The following is a 20,338-nucleotide window of genomic DNA, read 5'->3' as shown; positions in this document are numbered from 1 at the left end:
AGGAGTTAATACTGCAAGGCCCAAGAGAGGCTGCATTTCATTTCCACAGGCCTCCCCCATTACAGAAAAGAGGGCTTGTTGAGACAGTCATCCTGCCATAGGAAGCACCTGTAGGGCTGTCCGCAGCCCCAGGCTATACCTCCCTAGGAGAATGAACCCACCACTCAACCTCCCAGCTCCTCACTCTGGCTGGGGTACTGGGAAAGGGAGCTGGGAAGGTGATATAAGTCACCCTTGCTGGTTATTATTGTGTCTCTTTAAGGCATCTTTTATTTTGACTGGCTGCAGGAAGCTGAACTTGGAAGAGGTTAGGTTAGACCTCTTTGGGATCTTGGGAGGAGAGTTGCCTGTTGGTTTTCTCTTGAATTTAGTGACGTCAGATTCCCAGGAGCCCATTCTGTGATCCAAGGCTCTGTTCTGCCTATGGGGTCTCCAGTTCTGAGACTTCCTTTCTGCTTTTTCTCCCTGGTTAACTTATATCTGTCACCACAGAGTTTGAGACCCTCTGGCCCAGGGAACTGGCTCCAAATAGATTGGTCTAACGTCAGTGTAGCCATAGAAAGGTTACAGAAAAGACACCTTGCTTTCTGGTTTCATTTCTTGGGCACGATGACCACTAGAAAGTCTATTTATCTGGCATCCTTATTCCCACAGAAGAATGTTCTGATCTAAATGTGTCCTCCAAAAGCTGACACTGGGAGGCGGGGCCTGATAGGAGGAGGGCAGGAGGTCACAGTGTTCCCCCTTTAAAAAGAGATCAATACAGACCGGAAAAAGACTTGGCTCTGAGAGGTCAGTCAACTTAGGACACAGCAGAAGGCACCCACTGGATGTAGCCCCTGGATTTCAGGTACCCCATCCTCCAGACTTGAAAGCTAAATAAACTCTAATTGTTTATACCCAACCCAGCCTGGAGCATTCTGTTACAGCAGCCCAGCAGGGGTTAGGGTGGAGTTTCTGCACTAGAATTCTGAAGAGCTTATATGTACTAGAATTCACCCTTCCTTCTCCTCCCTCCTCCTCCTCCTCCTTTTCCTCCTCTCCTCCTGCTTCCCTACCCTCCTCCCATGTGGGGGGGTTACAGGTTTGTGCCACCAAGCCCAGCTGCTTGTTTTAAATAAGTATGAGGTTTTATATTTTCTTATATGCATTCCTCAACATTCGACTGAAAAACACCCTGTTCCACCAGCAGCCTGAAGGCTGTTCTTTAAGGCACTAAGTGGTTTTGTGGCCTGTGAAAATTGTCTCGTAGGATCCTGAGACCCTGGGTGGGGGCACTGGGGGAAGAATTAAAGGGAAAACAAGATGCTGGCCAAGCCACCTCAGTTCTACTCAGCTATCCAAGCTCAGGAAGGCCACCAGGGAGGAATAGTGTGGTGTGGACAGGAAGGGGAGATCTGGAGCCAGATCATTGCTTCTTAGGAGCTATGTGACCTTAGGCAACTTACTCAACCTCTCTGTGAACTCAACTTCCTTATTCTCCTCTCTAAAACGTGAGCATGGTGCTTCCACTTACCCCCTTATGTTTCCTCGAGGGTTAACTAAGTCAGCAATGTTAAAGCTCTTGGAATAGCGCATATGGTAAGCAGTATATGGATTGCTTCTATTATTTAAAAAAAATTTAAAGATGTTTGAAGAACCTTCTCACTAAAACTAAGTTTGACAAACATTCAGGCTTTTGGCAGCTATGAGGGATGGTGGATCATGGGTTCTAGCACCCAGATGCTCAAGTCTCTAATACAAGGCACAGTAATTACATATAATCTACATATCCTCTCCCATGTACCCAGACTCAAATCTACATTACTTAACATGACAAACACAATATAAATATGGCATGAATAGTTACTATAATATATTATATAGAGAATAACAAGGAAAACATCTGCACATGCTCAGTACAGATATAATCTATTTGCTTGCTTGGTTTTTTGAGACAAGACCTCAAGCAGGTCAATCAAGCTAGTGTTCAAGTTCAAGCTCATGTTTAGCTTAATATTTTTGAGTCTTAGTTGGCTCCACAGAAGCAAATCCCACAGATACTGAGGAGGGGGTTGGGGGCTGATCGTATTTTACACTGCCTTTCCATAAAAGGCCAGACATGCTGCCTCATGGGCCAATCAGAACCAACACAGACACACAGAAAGGACTGTCCATCACTGTTTCAGTAAAACTTCACCATAAGAAGCTGGCATTGGGCTGGGTTTGGGGAGCAGGCCACAGACTGCCAACCCCTGGACCAAAATAAGTCCTCTACTTGACAGGTTAGGAAACAAGGCTGGCGAGGTTAGTTGACAACACCAGAAGCCAGGCTGCTGGCTGCCCTAAACCAGGCACTCCATCATGCCAAGTCCCAGGCCAGCAAAGAAACATCACAGACAGGGTAAGACACCCCATGACTGTCACCATGTCATGCTGCTGAAGGGACACCCCAAGAAAAAGGGCTACAGAGGCACCGCTTTTCCCACTGATGCCCCAGGAACCCTGAAAGCGAAGCATGGAGCCGTACACATTCAGATGGGTCCCTGCAGCTCTGCAGACAGCCCAGGCTCAGTCACAGGGAAGCCTCTCAGGAGACAGCTCTGATCTGTAGGCAGCCTTGCAGGGAAACGCTCTGTCCTGTGGGGCCGGATGCTACATCTGAGAGAACTGGAGAAGTGTCAGATGAAATAAAAAGCGCCACACACATGACTGGGTGTTGTGGTAGAATGAGAAGTGCCCCCAATGCCCCAGTTAGTGGCACTGTTTGGGGATGTTTAGGTGGCCCAGCACGTCTGGAGGAAGTCACTGGGGGTAGGCCTTCAGATTTTAAAAGTTTTGCCTACTTCCAACTTCCAGTTGGCTTTCTCTGCGTGTGGCTAAGAATGTGACTATCTAGCCCCCGTGCCGGTCACATGCTGCCATGCTCCCCGCCATGATAGATTCTCCCTCTAAAACTGTAAGCCAGCATAAACTCTCTTTTTTTTCTCCATGAGTTGCTTTTGGTCATGGTATTTTATCATAGCACCGGGAAGTAACTAATATAACAGGGCAGGGCCAACTTTTCCAGAATTAATAAAATGAAATATCTATTAACTATCACTGAGTTCAGACCATTCAGACCAATCTCCCCCCCCCCCGCCCCCGCATGCCGTTATTCTTAGCACCCTAGAGGCAGAGGCAGGCAGATCTCTGTGAGTTCAAGGTCAGTCTGGTCTACAGAGCGAGTTCCAGGACAGGCTCCATAGCTACGGAGAAACCCTGTCTCAAAAAAAACAAAACAAAACAAGAAAGAATGCAACAGACCAATCTTTATACACATTTCTTTTTGTAACTCCACAAAAGACAACACGCAGGAAGCGAATTTAGACATCCATGAAGGCCTTTGAAAAGGAAGGGTGGACCAACTGTACGGTTAAACCATGGCCTCCAAATTCTTCAAAGCCCCCATCCGCCCCCTTGAATATGGACTTCTGACCAAATAGCACAAGATGGCACAATCAGCCAGTGTTTGGACTGGGCCATAAGTCACTGGCAGCCACTCTTTCATGTCTTGGGACATTCACTTTTGGAACCCACATGCCATGTTGTGAAGAAGCCCAAGTACCCAGTGAAGAAGGCACAGTGAGATGAGCCAGAGTGTCACACACCAGGCAAGCACGCTGCCACCGAGCTCTGCTCTGAGTGATTATTGTATAGTTACAGTTCAGGTCATGCAAGCACTCTACCACTATGCTCTATTCTCAGTGGTTATATTATAGTTATATTATAGCTCACAGACACCAGGCAAGCACTCTCCCACTGAGCTACACTCTCAGTGGTTATATTATAGTTATATTATAGCTCACAGACACCAGGCAAGCACTCTCCCACTGAGCTACACTCTCAGTGGTTATATTATAGTTATAGCTCACGCACACCAGGCAAGCACTCTCCCACTGAGCTACACTCTCAGTGGTTATATTATAGTTATATTATAGCTCACAGACACCAGGCAAGCACTCTCCCACTGAGCTACACTCTCAGTGGTTATATTATAGTTATATTATAGCTCACGCACACCAAGCAAACACTCTCCCACTGCACTACACTCTCAGTGGTTATATTATTATAGCTCACACACACCAGGCAAGCACTCTCCCACTGAGCTACACCCTCAGTGCTTGTTTATACTATAGCTCTGGCTGGCCTGGAACTGTGCCCCCAAAGCTAGCCTTGAGTTCCTGATCCTCTTGCCACCACCTCCTCTCTTTCCCAAGTGCCAGGATTACAGGCTTGTACCACCCTGTAATTTTGGTTTCTCTTTGATACACAGCCAAACAAATATGAGGCATGAAATGTCTTACCTGTTCCTATCTAGTCAACTCAAATCACCCTGTTCTGCTAGCTCTATGAATGTATTTCTTTAAGTCACAAGAAGGGCTCACTGGATAGAACTAATTATAGACTAATTATATTCCTTCCCAATTCATCTGTTGGAGGCCTGGCCCCCAATGTGACTGTACCAGGAGAAGGGGGCTTTCAGGAGCTAATGAAGGTCAAGGGAGGCCAAAGGCGTAAGGCCCAAACTCAATGGAGCTGTGTCCTCATAAAAGCAGACGCAGGAGCTGCTTCCTTCTGTGTGTGTGTGTGTGTGTGTGTGTGTGTGTGTGTGTGTATGTACAGAATTAGGCCATGTGTGAGCAACAAGAAGGTGGCACCAAGAAGCAGGAAGACCGGAAACCAAACTTCTCAGCACCTCCATAGCCCTGATTGCGGGAACAATGAGGAACACCCCTCCCACAGTTCCACCACTCTGCATGGTCAGCAGGACAGATAGTTGAGGACAGACGGGGTAAATTCTGGGGAGACGAGCAGTTTTCAGAAACAGAGAGACGGGTCCATGCTGAAGCTTCCAGAAGTGCAGAGACCTGAAGAGCCAGAAGCACCATCCCTGCCGCCTCTGCAGAAGGGCAACCAAGGCAGGCCCCTACTGAGATCACGACATGCTTCTAGCTGGCTAATGGTTCCTGAGACAGGGCCGGGTCTGCATTTCCTTTGTCCTATGTTCCCCTCTCTACTTCACTCCAAACTGAGCTCATTCCCGCCCACTCGCTCAAGCCCCGGAGACTTCCACAGGGCCACGTGCCAAGAGACTGTGTTGCGTTTATCTGAAAGGTGGCCCCCTTGTCTACTGCTCAGCTAGGAAGTCACTGGGCTTGTTGCTTACGTTATGACAAAATACTGGCCATGAACAGTGTGAGGGAAGCAAGGCTTATTTTGTCACCTCTTCCAGGAGGGACTGGCATTCCGTCATGGCAGGGGGACTGTGTTGGAGCAGAGTGAAGACAGGATGGTACCGGGGAAAGGACAGCACTCTAGGACACCCCCGGGGAGCATTTCTTCAAGCCAGCCTCACCTTCCGCTTCTCTCTGCCTCCAGCGGTCTCTGCGCATTGTGGATCCATCAGGAGATTAAACATGCATGAGGTCAGAGCCCCATGATCTAATGGGCTCGGAGGCAGGCCTGACAGAAACACTGCCTGTCATTAGCCACCCAGGCGGCTCCCAAGCCAGCCGCATCCACAATCAGGGCTCTTCCTCACATCACCTGTCCCTCCACGTCACAGGGTCTCTGCAAACTGAGCCCATGTGAGAGCCACACGGCTTTGTTTCCTGAGCAAAAAAGAGTGAAGGCCGGGGGCTGAAGAGCCTGAGATGCCACAGCCATGGCCCTAATCTAGAGGCGCCAGGTCCTAATGCAAGGGACAGTCACAGGTCCTCAGGCAAGGCCCTGTGTGATTTACCCCTTGCTTTCTCAGGCCTGGTGAATCATCTCTCAAGAACCTCACAGACCTCATGGTTTGTGTCTTAATCCCAGTAGTCAAGGGGCTGAGACAGAAGGCCAGCCTGAGCTATGTATTGAGACCCTGCCACAAAACAAAACAAACACAAATTCTGTCTCTGGGCCTAGAGAGATGGCTCAACAGTTAAGAGCACTTACCGGTAGCTCTTGTAGAGGACCTGGATTCAGTTCCTAGGACACATACAGTGGTTCATAATCAAACGGAACTCAGTTCCAGGGCATCTGACCCCCTCTCCTGACCTCCATGGGCACTAGGCATGCATGTGATACACACATATACACACAAAACACTCATACACAAATAAATAAATAAATCTAAAAATATCTCACTGCTTTTGCATCGGATTCTTGGCTTTCAGGACCATACGAATGAATCTGGGCAGAGGTGGCTTTGGCTTCCACCAAGGCTGGATGAAGCCCAGGCTAGGAAAATAGATCTTTACCCCAGATTATTCTGACAAGGAGGGTGGGGTGGGAATTGCCCTATCTAGAAGCTAAACCTGGAAACGGCCTGTCCTGGGCCACATTAGAAGCAATACAATGTCCAGACAGAGGGAGCTGACTAAGGCTTGTATCTGTACTGTTCACATCATACGCAGAACGCTCTCCCATCCTGGCTCCCATTTCAGGAGGTAGAGGGATATGGATGAACAGGGAAGGGGAGTCTGGATAGATACTGAGCACCCAATCAAGAGAGACCTTGAAGAACAGTGCTTACCTTGAGGAAAGCCTAGATGCTCCAGCAGACTCAGAAGCCTGGAAAATGGGCTCTGAGATCCTAGCCAGGGGTGGGAGGCACACTGAGGCCCTTAGGCCACGGGTATAATGCAGCATGCCTCCTGTCCTGAGAAGTATCCAGGTATCCACCTGCTGAATGCCAAACCCCTCAGGCCACACCCAACTTGAAGAACCAGGATTACATCAAAGTACCAGGCTCTTCCATCTCCAGGATTGAAAGGAGGGTGGGGCAGGGACCCTTAGATAATTCGCAATTATATGAGACTACCCAGAGGGCTAGGAGGGAGGATTTGGGGACACACAACAAGGCTTTGCCTTCCCCTGCCAGGACCCCATTTTCAGTGAGGTCCAGACCCCGGGTCCACCCTGCTACTTCGTGAAGCTGTTTTCCACCCATTCTAGTGCTTTCGGTAAATCCGAATTGGTGGGCTCCTTGTCTCAGCCTGGGAGATGACCCTGTTTCTGGGCACGACTGTCAGGATGACTCAGTGCATGCTCTTCGCTAGGTCACCGGGTCATTCTTAAAGAGCCCTGCATGAGTCCTGCCAGCCTCCCGGGCATCCCACAAGAGCAGGAGTTGTGATCCCTGGGAGCGGTGACAACAGAAAGGAGGGCATAGGGTCTGTCGCCTCCACCCAAATGTCCTAATACCAGAATCAGAGAAGCAATGAGGTCACAGCAGGCCACCAGGAACTGGGCACTTTGAAAAGCACTTTTCTCATATCTATTACAGATCCATTAAGCAAGCCTGTCTCCAGTGCAGTGAGCAATGTCAGCCTCCTCCAGGGATGTGCTCCATGCTGGCCTGCCAGACAGAGGTTGACAGCTACGCTCCTGTCTGCTCTGATGGCCCTCTTCCCATCTGTGTCCTTGGAACTTCAGACAGCCACTTCCTTACTTGGCCCTCTGCTGCTGCCGACATGGGGCTAAGGACAGGGAAGCAGAGTGGGTAAGAACGTGGCTCTCAAGCTGATGCCCGGTCAGCTTCCCAAGGCTCCAACAGCCACAGCTGACCGTGTGCTTCTGAGGGTGCCTGCACCCTCCTCACAGGATCTGAGAAGCTTGATGTGGTGTGGTGTTAGCTCTGCTCCTGAAAGAATGCATCTCCTCCCAGGGAACGGCTGTCACCCTCAGCCAGCCAGCCCAGGTGGACCTGGAGCTGCAGCCTTAGGGACAGTAAATGCAAAAGGACTCAGGGACCCTTCTTTCTCCATGCCAGTCCCACTGTGGGCAACTCTAAATAATGAAGGGATAGACATGGAACCTCAGAGTGAGAAGGTGCAGGCACCCGAGACGTAATTTCATCTAAGTCATGGAGTCATCAGGAAGAAAACACATAGACAGGAGTGACTTGCTCACTCAGACTAACAATGACAAACTTTCCCAGAACAACGCAGGTGGCCTCAGAATAACCACTTAGTCCCTGTGTGTGAAGTAAAGCTGACCTGAAATTTGCTCTGCTGCCTCCTAGCCATGCAACCTAAGGCAAACCTTCTCAGTGCCCTCATTGTCTCATGTATAAAATCTAGGTTTGGAAGGCTACTCAATATCTACAAAGCACCCACTATGCGCTCGTACACTAACAATCCAACAAGTGTTCGGTTCTTAACAAGTGTTCACTGGGCTTTCCAAGGGCATCAGAACAAACCCGCCCCTCTTCTGGGCTACCCAGAAACTCTTACTGGTATCTACCTGGCCTCTTGTAAGAACCAATATGTAGTAGGCTCACTGGTCCACATGCTCAGGGGACAGACCGTATGTGCATGCCCGTGTCCTGGGGCACGCTGAGGCCTGAAGCAACAGTCAAGGCACACAGTGCTGGAGGTAGAAGTCCAGAACCACGGAGCAGGACAGTTGGCTTCTCTTGAAGCCTTTCTCCTTGGGTTTGCATGTCCTCCTCTGGTAGCCCCTCAATCTGTTACCTCACCTGGAGGCCCTCCAATCTGTTACCTCTGCTCTAATCTCCTTGGGCCTTGTTTTGGGGGTACAGGGCATAAAACCCAGGGCACTGTTTCTCTCTATCTGCAGCCTATGAGTTCTTTTTCTGTTTTCCTTCCCAGATAAGGTCTTGTGTAGCCCAGTAATCCTCCTGCACCAGACTCTTCAACGCTAGGATTACATGTGTGCACCTCTGCACCCGGCCCAAGTACCCTTCTTACACAGATGCCAATTGCGCTACATAAGGATGTAGCCCAGTTGCTCTCTATAGAGACCCCAACTCCCAGAAAAGCCACGGGATTAACAACTCCAGCAGGTCTTTCAGAGAACCCAGTCCACTCGGAGCAACGTGACCAGGGATCCTTGTTCCTCTTCAAAAGTGGGGGACCCACAGAGCCTCTTCCAGGCACTATTCTGACCACAGGGACTCTTTTAGGGTGGCCAATTTCTTCCCATCCTTCTCACAGTCTGGCCAGTGCCAGATGATGGCAAACCTGGACCAAATGCTGCCAGGTAAGAGCCTTAGGATAAAACGATTAAGGAGAACCAGTGGCATGTGGGCAAAACGACATTCGCAGGAAGGAGAGGGGTACCTGGGTGTGCTTCCAGAATCTCTGACCCTCACCACTGGCGGTCAGTACAGCAAGGGGTCTAGCAGAAACTGGCAGAGCTGACCCCACCCTGGCCCACCTCAGCACAGGAGGGGCCGAGGCTCTCCACAGCTGACATGAGCCAGTGGACATGTAAGCCGCAGAGATGCTAGTCACCCGCATGGCAAAGAGGAAGAGCTGAATGCTTCTGCTTATAGGAGAGCCTGGGTGCTGTAGACAGGCACAACAAATAACACACGTGCCCTAAAAAAAAATAAAATCACACTGTGAACACCGTCCTGTCGGGTACAGGTGAGGATGAGAATTCAGCACCAGGCCACTGTCTCAATCTCATGGTTCAAACTCACTCCTAAGGGATTCCCTATAATGGGATCACAAAGGCAGCATCTACCTCGCCCCACACACATTCCTTCTGAAGAACTTCTGAGTTCTGCGGCCACCATTATAGTCAGGCATGTCCGTGTCTCTTCCCCCAGCAGTCTCCCTCACAGAAATTAGATTCATTCTGTGAAGCACATACCCAAGTGCCCAGAGCTGAGCCTGGCACACAATAGACAGTCACTGAACCCAGCCCTGTGTATGTGGCTCCCAAGCCACTTCACAAGCAAAAACATGTTCTAGGCATCCAAGAAAGTCATCTCTCATGACTGTCTGAAAAGTATTGTGCCAAAGTAGCTCCGAGTGTCTATATCAAGCCAGCCATAGTGGCTCGTACCTATAATCTCAGTACCTGGAAGGCTGAGGCAGGAGGATCACAAGTTTGGATACAAGACACTATAGACTACATAGAGAGTTTAGGGTGAGCCTGAGCTATATATCTAGACCCTGTCAAACAAAAATTTAAAAGAAAAAAAAAACTTACATATCACAGACAGTGCCTGCGCAGCCGACTCTGCTCAATGTCTGTCCTTACAAGCCCTCTGTGCATTAAATCAATTAAGACAGAGACTGGCTGGACTCTCGGTCTTCGCTCGGCTAACAGAGGCCCTTCCAGCAGAAATAAGATGGTGAAAGAACTAGAAGCCGTGTGTCACTGTGGCTTCAGGGACTCTAGACAGAAGTGGCCGGTGGCGGCGGAAGCGTCTCATAGGTGGAATACAGCCTCACAGGCAGGCTAAGTGTTGCTCGGACCTGCATTCCCAAGCAGATCAAAGGTCATCCAGCTGACCCCAGGGATCTCCCCAAGTTTGAAACTGTAACTTTGGGCACAGGGAGGACATGGTAAAATGTGGTCTGGAGAAGAAACAACCATGGGAATCCTTGCATGCCCTACACAGCAGCCTGGAAAGACAACACATTGTAAGGATTTGGTATGAGCAAGCTGCGTGAGGGAAGGCTCCGGGTTTTGTAGACATATGGTACTCATCTACGAATATGTTACTTTTTTTCTTTTTTCCCTGAAGTACTGGGAATCGAACCCAGAACCTCATACATGTCATGTACAGGCCTTTCCTAATACCTAAGCTGAAGTAGGGACAGTTCTCCACACCATGCATGTGCCTCCACCCCTGGGCAGCTGTCCTCTAGGTTCTCTAGGTCCTACTCAGGGCCTCTGCCACCTCCCCCCCCCCCCCACCCCTTGGCTCACTTACCCACGCTGCCCTAGGGCCAGAAGTCGCATTTGGACTCTGAGAGGAGATTTAAATTCACAATGGGAGAAGAACCCCAGTACTTCTCTAGGTCCTTAGAGCCTCCAACCCACAGGGGGGAGGATCTTGCCCCAAGACTGTGAGCTAATTTCTTCTCTGGCGCCCTCAGGATAAAATAACAGAGGGACATCCAAAGCTGTAACAGGCCTGAGGCTTCCAACTGCCTGGAGGTATTTTTCTTCCAACATCAAACCTGAAGGGCCCAGTATCACCCATTATAGGGGGGCTGATATCTAGCCTATGCGTTCTCCAGGTAGGCAAATTTCTCTGTGCCTACTAGAAACAGGGGCCTCTGTTTCCCATCCTGGAGGAGACATTGTAAGGGCTTGGGCCCTGGGGTTCTGAGCCCAGGTAGCTATTCTTCAGCCACAGTCCTGCCAAAGCACACCCCCATATCTCATCTGGGGCAGGGCTTCCCTTGTATTCCATGAGCCAGGCTGTTCTTAGAAAGGCTGCCGCTGCATCTTCTGCAGCATCTCCAGGCACTCCATAGCTGGAAGGCTTCCAGGGGTATTCCACTGTGGCACTGAAAGAGCCTAAGTCGGTACTGGGGTGCCCCCTTAGGACCTGTACAGAGATGCCTTCTCTGGCCGACCTCCGATCCCAGACACAGGCCACAACCCTGCAATGACTCATGGGAGACCAACACCTCCTGCGTGTAGGTATAGTTTTGGGTCTTGAAGGTTCAAACAAGAGAAGGCTGGACCTGGCCCCAACAGCAGTACAGTGATGGATGAACGAGATGGAGATCTCCACTGTGCTCTGTTACTTAGCTTACATTCTACTCTCCTGGCTTGTACGGCTCTTTAGCAGCTTCTGTGTGTCCCCATCTTACCTCCAGCGCACCACCTGCTCCTGAAAGCAGTTGCCCTTCTTAAGGGTCTGGGACAGGGCTCCGCTCTCTGTGGATGTTGGAAGACGGAAGGGCCTCTTGCCTAACTCACTCTAACGCATCCAGCTGAAGCTGCAGCCGGATTCTGCCAGCTGAGCCTCCAGCATGACACAGCATCCCTGCCTGGCTTCCCTAAGGAGCCAGCAGCCCTGTATGACAAAGGATTCTCTAACAATGGGAGGAAGAGGTCTGCTCTATTGTCTGTCTGCCAGGGTCCAGGTCCCCCATACCCTCACGTGTAACTCCTCACGCTCACAGGTCCAGGTCTCCCAACTCCTCACGCTCATCACAGTGGCTCCTGCTCCCCCTTCCTCAGCCAATATTGTACCATCTGAGATTCGGATCCAAAGCCCATGACACTGAACTTGTCACCGGTCTTTATTCTCCTACCCTTCCTCAGCAGACCTATTCCAACACATACACGAGCTGCCATTCACAGTCAGTGTGGCCAGAAGTGGCAAGGGGGCGGTCTGTGGAGTTCCCCTTAAATGTAAACAATAACCACAGGCCATGCTCCCCAAATCTGCTGCACTGGCTGGTTTTATGTCAACTTGACAGAAGCTGGAATCATCCAGGGAAAGGGAACCTCAATGGAGAAGTCCACACCAGACCGGCTTGTGGTTCATTAGCTTGATTGACGACTGATGTGGGAGGGCCCAGCTCATTTTTGGGTAAAACCATCCCTGGACCTGTGGTCCTGGGTACTATAAAAAAGCAGGTGGAGCAAGCCAGTAGGCAGCACCCTCCACGGCCTCTGTATCAGTTCCTACCTCCAGGATTCTACCTTGAGCTTTTGCCCTGACTGCCTTCAATGGACCAGGACACGAAAGTGAAAGGGAAGTAACCCCTTTCCTGCCCAAGCTGCTTTTGGTCCAAGTTATTTTATCCCAGCAACAGAAACCTAAGACAGCATGCGGCCCTTGACTCATCCCCAGTGCCCAGCCTGGTTGCAGATCTCCTCCCTATGACACAAACACTGTGGCTCCGGGAGCCCAAAGGCCACTTTGTGAAAGCCCCCTTTCCCATCCTAGAGGAGCATCGGTCACATAGCCGGTCCCCAGCTCAGGTGAGTCCTTGCGTTCATAGTCCTGCCCGGCGTCAGTAGCCCCAGCCTCCGCCCCTTTGTGCCTGCAATTCATTACCACAGAAGGCCCTTTTCCGATCTCCCTTGGCCAGCTAGTTCCTTTCTTTCCTTAATAGTCAATGTTTGAGCTGTCTCCTTCAGGAAGTCCTCCCAGATGGCAGGTGCTTATATCATCATGCTCTTGAAAAATCGTAGTGAAAAGTGACAATTTGTTTCTCTCCTGCTACATTTGAGTCAGGGCCCTCTGCCTGTCCCCGCTGGAGCCCAAGTCTAACACAGGGCCAGGCCTAGGAACAAAGCCAAGTAGCAATGAAGAAGGTTGTGCCAACTGCAGAGTGGTCGACCAAGCCTCTTTCATCCATCCCACCCCATGCACAGTTTCCCTGTATCCACTTCTGGGTCATTATCCAATCTAAACCCTTCACAGCCAATACCTAGACCTATCCCCAAATACACCTCTTTCATTAAACCATCCCAAACTGGTCCTACTCTACATATCATTGCTATGGAAACTGCCTCCCATCTTTTATCTACATCACAATCCTTCTCTGGAGTTAGTGAGCTGGGGGGTTCAGCTCCCTGGCTGGTCACGACCAATACAAAGCATAAATCTCTAAAGGGTTCCAGGTCTCCATTCACAAAACAATGACAATGTCAGAGGTAAAGCATCCTTAGCACTGTGCACTGAGGGGGTGGAGCCTGGAGATACAGGATCCATGTGCCTTATTTGAGACTTGGGCATGTCACTGAAAAGGGAGACTTGGTCTTCTCACCTATAAAATGGGTTGGGGAGATGAAGCCAACCTTACAGGCAGAAATGAAAGGTCTACATGGGTGATTGAAGTAATACACATAAAGCCAGGTAAAGCCCAACCCCCATCCTCTTCTTCCCCCACTGTCCTTTTGTCCTTGCTTAATTCAGTTAAAGAGATTGGGAAATGCAAGGCCATAGTAGCATTCAGCGTCTAGACCCATGCCATAGGGCCAGAAGGCAGCACACCAAATAAGAACACCACAAGGCCTCCAGTCCTCAAAAACCTTCAGTTATTCTTGGATGCTAAGACAAAATCCAAGGCAACAAAGGCCAGCCCTGAAGCAGAGCAGTCTCCAGCCAAGTGGACTCAAAGGAAAGAGAGGGAGACAAAGTGTGCAGACTGAAAAGTAAGGAGCCACTTTTTTTGTTTTTGTTTTCATTTTGGTTTTGGCAAGTATCTGGTGTAAAAAGAAATTGGGTCAGTTGTGGTGGCATATACCTAAACCAGTAGCATATGCTGAAGAGGTGGAGGCAGGAGGACCATGAAAAAGAAATCGGATAAGGCATGAAAGACCAAGATTTCCTGTCCCACTCTGCCAAGAGCTCCTTGTGACCCTGAGCAAGCCATTTTACTTTTGAGGCCCTGAGGTCTCTGCATGGAGACCAGGCAGTTTGCCTCTCCATCCAGTTTGCCTGGCTCCAGGATGGGTCTGTTCTCACCCTGTTCTGAACCACAGCTTGTCTCGGGCTACAGACTGCAGCTAACACGTGATCAGGTAAGTTCTACAGAAACACCATTGTGGGAGAGTTCTCAGAGACTATAATTTGCCTGTCTGTTTGTATGTCTTCCCATCTCTCGAGAAACAAGATTCCGCATCCCAACCACCCACCTCCAGCTTCCACCATCATGATCAGCATTTCTACTGCCTTAGAGTCGGGGTAGGAGCAATGAAATCAGAGGATGACAGAGACCACACAAGTGAACTTGGGACTAGATAAAATCAGCCTCATACTAACATGTACACAGACCTTGTAAGCCCTGCAGGACCTCACACTAACATCACAGACAGATTTCATACTAACATACCAATATCACACACCTCATACTAACATACTAACATCACAGATCTCATACTAACATTACATACTAACACACCAATATCACAGACAGACCTCATATTAACATACCAACATCACAGACCTCATATTAACATACTAACATCATAGACCTCATATTAACATCACATACTAACACACCAATATCATAGACAGACCTCATACTAACATACCAATATCACAGACTTCATACTAACATCACAGACCTCATATTAACATCACATACTAACATACTAAAATCACAGACCTCATATTAACATACTAATATCACAGATCTCATACTAACATCTACACAGACCTTGTAAGCCCTGTAGAGTCTCAATCTAACATCACATACTAGCATACTAACATCCCAGGCCTCATACCAACATACCAACATCCCAGGCCTCATACCAACATCACAGACCTTATATTAACATCTGCACAGACCCTGCAAGCCCTGCAGGGCCTGGTGAGACCCTGACGAAAACCACAGCCTTTCTCTGAGTCACAGCACATCAGAGCTGGGGGCAGGGCAGAAAGAACATATTCACAGTGCCTTGGGTTCAGCGGAACCTGCTGGTTGACGTCAGGGTAAGTCTCCATCGGCTGCCTGTCTCTGGCAGGACACAGCTCTAGAGCAGCGGTTCTCAGCCCTCCTGAAGCTGCGGCCCTTTAGTACAGTTCCGCATGTAGTGGTGACCCCAACCTTAAAATTATTTTGTTGCTACTTTGTAACTGGAATCTTGCTACTGTTATAAACTGCAAGGTATATACCCGTATTTTCCAAAAGTCTCTGACCAACCCTGTGAAAGTCGTGACCCACAGGTTGAGAACCACTGCTCTAGCCCCACCTAGAAGATTCCAAACGTCCTGCAGTTCAGGTAACAGAGACACAAGGACCTTTCCCACCACCCCTTCCCACTATCTTTGCTCTAAGACACTGAGCACCAGCATGGACCTGGTCACCAACATACGTGAAACTGGGGAAGTCCCAAGGTAAGCACTATAAAATACTGATGATTGGGTACCTTCGTAGGGCTCTGTTTTTGCGGTGTAACTTAAACTAATCTTGCTGTAGTGTCTCTGTGTGCCCAAAACGACATGGACTGTGTAGCCTACATTGGTCCATCACAAGCACTTGAGAAACTAAAACACCCATATCTACCACAACAGCTGGAACACAGTTTTAGACTCTGGAGCAGTGGTTCTCAACCTTCCTAACGCTGCTGCAACCCTTTAATACAGTTCTTCATGTTGAGATGACCCCACCCCAACCTTAAAATTACTTTTACTGTTACTGCACAACTCTAACTTTGCTACTGTAATGAGTCATAATATAAATAACTGTGTTTTCTGATGATCTTAGGCGACCCCTGGTGAAAACATGATTCAAACCCTCAGAAGGGGCCGTGACCCACAGGTTGAGAATCACTGCTCCACACATAGTAGGGACCAGGTGTTAATTTCTCTTGCGCGTTCTTCAAGAGACACAAGCTTGGATGTGCCCAGAACACATTTCTGAGTAGATAGGTGGCTCAGAAAATTTGTTGACCAGGTTGTCAACCTGAAATTCCCTCCAAGGTCATGTCTGAGACCCTTCATTTTTGCATGAACATTGAGGCCCTTGCACAGACGGGGAGGGATTGCTTCGCTCTTTCCGAGATTTGACCATCCCAAGAGAGGGAGGAAGACAGGAAGGCAGGGGAGTTGCATGATTAACTTGATGGACTGAAAGTGGCAAAGAATAAATTCCAGCAGCACTTGGAGCCTGAAGCAGAAGCACTGCTGTGAGTTTAAGATTGACCACCCTGTGCTGCACTAACCCTAGGCCAGCCTGTCTCAAAACCACCACCACCAACAACAAAAACCTATGCAAACCAACACAGCTTGGATTCACCAAGGACTGGATGGACACACCTGTATGCACAAGGGCATGTTCACACTGTGTGCTTATTATATGCCGACATATAATAGGTATGTCACGGCTGGCATGTACGCATCAACATCAAATTATTAGATGAATGATAAAGGCCTGTGGTTTATCGTAGCCGTTTTCATTATTCATTGTCATTTATTTTGATTAAATCCAAGCACAGGTGGTATACACCTTTAATCTTAGCACTCTGGAGGCAGGAGGGTCTCTATGAGTTCAGGACCAGCCTGGTCTACATAGGGAGGCCGGACAGGGCAATACAGTGAGACCCTGTCTCGAAACAACAACAACAACAACAACAAAGTGTTTTGACAAAGACTAAGGACCAGTATATTTACCCCCTTTTCAGGCTATTTCCTGAGGTGCCAAGAACCCACCCTCAAAAAAATGCTCACTATTTAAATAAAAAGCTGTGGGTACTAGGTACATACCTGTTAATCAAGAATTTGGGAGGTGGTGGTAGGCCAGGTAACATGGGGAGACCCTCTTTTTTTTATTTTATTTTATTTGGTTTTTCAAGACAGGGTTTCACCTTAGCTTTGGAGCCTATCTTGGAACTAGCTTTTGTAGACCAAGCTGGCCTCGAACTCACAGAGATCTTTCTGCCTCTGCCTCCCCGAGAACTGGGATTAATGGCGTGTGCCACCACCGCCCAGCGGGAAGCCCCTTTCTTAAACAACAATAAACAGCTATGGGTTACAAAGAGAAATCACAAGAGAAGGAAAGCTGCCTTTTACCTACTGAGAGGCCGCAGGCAAGTGACATCACTTCCTGAGCCTTGGCGTCCTCCTTTGTGCAGTGGGATTGGTCCTGCCCTACCTCACAGGGTCCTCTTAGTAATAGGTAATGACATGCAGGGGAGAGCTGTTCTGTACATTCAGACACACATGCTCTTACTCTAGAAATCTACTCGTCTCAATGGCACTATACCCAGAACTCCTGACAAATTATTGCCTCTGAGCAGAGCGGTCATCCCCAGGACAGGCACCGGACACACAGCTGAGCCTACTGCTCTGTCAGTGGAGTCCGATTTCACACACTCAGAGGACTTTCCTCGGGCAGACGGAGAGCGTCCTGACACTATCTAGTGTCTATTGAGGGCAATCTGTTCCTGTATACTTGGGTTGTTTGAAAATCCTGGCGATTTCCTTGCATGGCCCAGGGCTGCTGGGAGTAGAGATTCCAGAGGTTTGGGCCCAGGTCCTAGGCTGGGCAAGAGGAACCCGGCAGGACAGCCCATTGCTCCTCCCTGCGCACTGCCTCGCCTTCCTCTGAGCAGAGGCGGTGCTTAAGCTGTGTCACTTTCGACCTGGGGAGGCTCCCAACACCCGAGCCTGCAGTTTCCGAGGTGTCCAGGCGGTGTAGGGGCCCCTAGCCAGAGAAGGATAATCTCAGAGCTTCAAAAATGACAGCCGGGCGGGCGGGGCAGACAGTGGCGTGTAACCCCACAGGCCTGCGGGCAGAGGCAGACAGGGCCTAGGCTGTGGCTACTTCGGTCCTTAACAAAAAACTGGGAGCTAAGAGGGGTGGCTGAACGAGTGCATTCTCTCTCCAGGATAGGGGAAGACAGCTGAGGGAATGTACAGGCGCGAGTACCACGGGTAGCCTCTGTACTAGGGTCAAGGATCCTGAGTCCCAGCTCCAGGGTATGGGGTGGGAGGAAAGCCAGAGTTTGGGTGGATCCTACAAGCCAGTCACTGGACCCTGGTAATGAGGAAAACGTAGAGGGAGGGCCACAAAGGGCTGGGGACTCCCGCGCGCATCCGGAGAGCCCAAACCACCTTAACGTCTTCCCCGGCACCAGCGGAAGAATTCCTTAGTAACGCAAGCGTGGACACACACAAGACAGAGAGCCCAACTCACACCATTTGGGGATGGCTGGACCAATCCCTTGAAGCATCCACCCCACGCTGTTCTCCACTATGCCACCCCCTCCAAGACCAAGCTGTGTGTACACACACAAACAGTCAGGCGGGGGAGGCGACGCCTCCCTCCTGGTGCGGAGACGCAGGGCACAGACACCGATCCCTCCCCTCTACATGCCGCGCCCCCTTCTCAGCTCACACGCCCCCTGGCCCCTACCCTGAGAACTCTGCCAAACCAGAGCCAAGGAGGCCGAGTGAAGGGCTTGAATCCTGAATTGTCTTTTAATGCCAATAAATAACCAGCTCCGACTCCCGGTCCTGGGGACGCCTCCTCCGGTGGCATCCAGGAACCGGAGCGCGGCCCTCCGGGTCCCCTAGATATCGATCTCAGCCAAGCCACCGCCCCCCATCTTCCCCTAAAACCTGTGCCTGTGACCGTCACCTGCTAGGCCCCCCTCAGTAGCCCACTCTACAGTCCTCGGGTTACTCGCCAGCTTTTTGGAGCCTGTCAACTTAACCCCATATCTGCAGGGCGTTTCTATCCCCCCCAGACCCCATTACTCCGAGGCCACAGGAATGCTAATTCTTAAAACCAACAGAATAGCCACAGCGGCGAGAACGGCCAAAGCTGCCACTGCAATGGATCTACCAAAGCTGGCTCCACTGCTCCCAGCCGCCGCGCCCTCCGAGGCCCGCGGGCTCACCGGAGACGAAAGGAGGGGGTCTGCTGCCTGTCTAGACGAGAGCCAACCACAGACATCGCCGAGCCCAACGGGGACAGCCGCGACCACAGACACAATCCGTCAGCCCAGCGGGAAGGGCAGCGTGGACACACACACACACGGGTTCCCTCCCGCAGCCCCGAATGCTGCAGCCGCGCCCGCTGCCGCCTCCCCAGTCGCGCTCCGACCTCGGCGCAGAGCACGGTCGAAACAGCTGCAAGTTTGCCTGGCGCTGGAGCAACTGCTCGCTGCAGCAAACGAGGCTCCAAAACAAAAGGGACAGGAATCTCGCTCGCGGGCTTCCTCCCGGCGGGTCGGAACCCGGCACACTTGACGTCGGCTACACCGCGCAGCTCCAACGCGAGTGGGGCTCCAGACGCGCGTCCCTAGCCCCAGGAATCCTTCTGGGTTTCGGAGGTTCGGTGTCACGGTCCCTACTGCGCGGGGAGCGGGGCCCACCACAGGACAAACCCCGGGAAGGGACGAGATCGGAGAGTGCGATGTCCCCTAGACCCAGAAGAGGGGACGGTGGAAGGGTGCGGACACCGGGCTAGCTAACGCACTGGAAGGGGGAAGGGGGAGAATTGTTCGGAGCAGTTTTCCCGGATTTATCTATAATCAAGAGCACGTCATGTAGCCCTCCTCCCGGGTCCCCGAATCCACCCGCAAGCCGAGGTGACTAAAAGAGGAGGGCGGACAAGGGATGCTCACCTCGGGGTTCCTCCGGCGGCCGCGCTGAGCCCGCGTCGGGGGTGGGGGAAGGGGGCAGGGAAGGGGAAGGGAGGGACCAGGCTCCAGAGAGCCGACTCCTGCTGGGAGTTCGGGGCGTCCCAGCCGTGAGGGGATCCGGCACCCCAGCGGACCGACCCAGTCGAGGAGGGAGGGAGGGAGGGAGGGGAGACAGGGAGGGAGGGGCAGGCAGAGGGAGGGAGTAGAGGAAGGAAAAAATGATCCTTGTACTGACACAGGGAAAGAGACTGTAGGAGAGTGACGTCCAGGCCCCGCCTCCCCCTCCGGCCACGTGCAAAGTCTTGAAAGGAAAGAGGGAGGCGGCTAGCCTGCTGGGTAATGTAGTTCGCCTTTCTTTCCTGGGATGGCGGGCCCTGGAGAGCTGGGAACCGAGAGAACGCCGGGGATGCCTCCTGAAATGCCTGGACAGACTAGTGTTTTTACACTGACATAGCCCTCCAACGACCTCTTGCGCTAGCGGAGCACTCGATGGTGGGGGACA

The 20,338-nt window shown here is 50.8% G+C and overlaps 1 protein-coding gene across 2 annotated transcripts in view; it reads right to left on the bottom strand.

Moving 5' to 3' along the window:
- Ctif (cap binding complex dependent translation initiation factor) overlaps nucleotides 1-20,024 on the bottom strand; it is a 256,126-nt gene extending 236,102 nt beyond the window's left edge. The window contains exon 1 of one of the 2 annotated variants that reach the window (XM_048419124.3): nucleotides 19,819-20,024. The gene's annotated coding sequence lies outside the window, so the exon portion shown is untranslated. The remainder of the gene's footprint in view (nucleotides 1-19,818) is intronic. The other variant, XM_048419127.3, reaches the window with a different exon arrangement.
- Nucleotides 20,025-20,338: the final 314 nt, after the last annotated feature.

This window comes from Myodes glareolus, chromosome 13 (genome assembly GCF_982192425.1).
Source record: "Myodes glareolus chromosome 13, mMyoGla1.1, whole genome shotgun sequence".
NCBI classification, from domain to species: Eukaryota; Metazoa; Chordata; class Mammalia; order Rodentia; family Cricetidae; genus Myodes; species Myodes glareolus.
The sequence above is the reverse complement of the archived record's forward strand: the minus strand, read 5'-3'. Positions and strand labels throughout refer to the sequence as shown.